The sequence below is a fragment of the Apaloderma vittatum genome, unplaced genomic scaffold, assembly GCF_000703405.1.
Source record: "Apaloderma vittatum isolate BGI_N311 unplaced genomic scaffold, ASM70340v1 scaffold20280, whole genome shotgun sequence".
NCBI lineage: Eukaryota > Metazoa > Chordata > Aves > Trogoniformes > Trogonidae > Apaloderma > Apaloderma vittatum.
The window spans coordinates 1-324 of record NW_009693125.1 but is presented as its reverse complement, the minus strand read 5'-3'; positions in this window follow the sequence as shown (position 1 = coordinate 324).

Below are 324 nucleotides of genomic sequence, written 5' to 3'. Positions count from 1 at the left end.
CGGCCCTCCCCCCTCCCCCCCCCCGGCGGGGGGAGCCGCAGGCTGTCCGTGTGTAGGACCTCCGCATCAGACCCTTCGTCCAACATTTTTTTTGGATGTATTCAACTGTAAATTCAATCCCAGGCCTTGTGCTTTCTTTCCTCTTGTTCGTTTCTTGACGCCTCGGTCTCTCTCTCTCTCTTGCTCTTAACTGTGAATTCAAACCAGAAGTGTTCTGATCTCGACTCCGTTACTGTTTTTGTTTCCGCTGTTGACTGTTGCTGGTTTTCCAAACTGCGTTCAATGAGACTTTGAAAAAAAGGAAATAATTAAAATTTAAAAAAA